The sequence below is a fragment of the Fundulus heteroclitus genome, chromosome 11 (assembly GCF_011125445.2).
Source record: "Fundulus heteroclitus isolate FHET01 chromosome 11, MU-UCD_Fhet_4.1, whole genome shotgun sequence".
In the NCBI taxonomy this organism is placed as follows: Eukaryota; Metazoa; Chordata; class Actinopteri; order Cyprinodontiformes; family Fundulidae; genus Fundulus; species Fundulus heteroclitus.
Genome location: NC_046371.1, coordinates 6,290,301 through 6,291,530, shown reverse-complemented (window position 1 = coordinate 6,291,530; position 1,230 = coordinate 6,290,301). Strand labels below are relative to the sequence as shown.

At 40.5% G+C, this 1,230-nt stretch overlaps 1 non-coding gene across 1 annotated transcript; it reads right to left on the bottom strand.

Moving 5' to 3' along the window:
* Positions 1-517: 517 nt before the first annotated feature.
* On the bottom strand, positions 518-589 carry trnat-ugu. The gene has a single exon. It is a non-coding gene; the product is annotated as a tRNA-Thr (tRNA).
* Positions 590-1,230: the final 641 nt, after the last annotated feature.

Sequence of the window (1,230 nt, the reverse complement as noted above, 5' to 3'; positions counted from 1 at the left end):
AGAGAGCAGTAGTACCGCAGATCGTCACTAGGAGGCGAGGAGCAACCAAGGAACCGTGCTAGCGTGGTGCGTAAACGGTCGTCAGAACCAAGCTTGGCTTGGTTAACTGATCCAAGCTCGGACCAACCTCAGAATGGATCGGCTTAACAAGGGTAGAGTAAATGTGGCTTTAGAGAATCTCCTACCTTCTTAAAAGTTCTCAGTCATGTTGGCACTTTTATTAGTAATATCATCTTTTTTGTCATTGAAACAAAACCCATTACCCAGGGGAGCAGTGGGCTGCCATGTGCAGCAATCTGGGGCTAAGATTCTGGGTCAGGGACCCAGAGTGCAGGCAGTTGGGCTCGAGCCGGGTACTTGCATCCTTCTCAGAGTGCAAGCGCGCTGCTCTAACCAGTAGGCCACCACTCCCCCTAAAATTGTAGTGTAAATGGGGTAATTGTGCACACACAGCATAAACTAGCCTTAGTCAGTTGGGGAACACAACTACCCTGCTTACTAAGAGAGAACTCTATCTAGGCACGGGTGGGGTTTGAACCCACGATCTTCAGTTTACGAGACCGACGCCTTACCACTTGGCCACCGCGCCTATGAGTCTTCTTGCTGAAATGTAAGTTGTATGATTGTTTGTTGATGTGATTATTCACCTGATATTGTGTATTGTCATTACGTCTTATGTTGTTTAGTCTTCCTGCCTCGGGACTACAAATGAAAATTAGCAATTATGCTATAATCTGGCTCATTTACAGTCTGAACAGAAGTATGTGACTGTTCAGTAATGTGCACTGTGTCCAATAAATAAATAAAACTGAATCATCAGCGAGGAAAAAGTACAATAAATAAATAAATACTGTACAGTTATTGAAATTGACATAGGCAAATTTTTTTGTATAGCACATTTCAGTACAAAGACAATGCAAAGTGCTTTATATGATTAAAATATAGGAAAATAAAACAAAATAAAAGCAATGTAGAAAAAAATGTAGAAACAAAATAAAACATGGGAGAATAGAACCTAAAAACAAACATTAAAAACAGTTGGACTACAAAGTTGAACTAATGATGTTTCAGTAAAAACAGTTTAACTAGAACAGTTGAAGATAATCCTAAACAAATGTGTTTTAATCTTGATTTAAACTAACTCTGGCTTTCAGCACTTCAGCACAGTTTGGTCCAGATCAGTGGAGCATAGGAACTAAATGCTGCTTCTCCATGTCTGGTTCTGGTTCT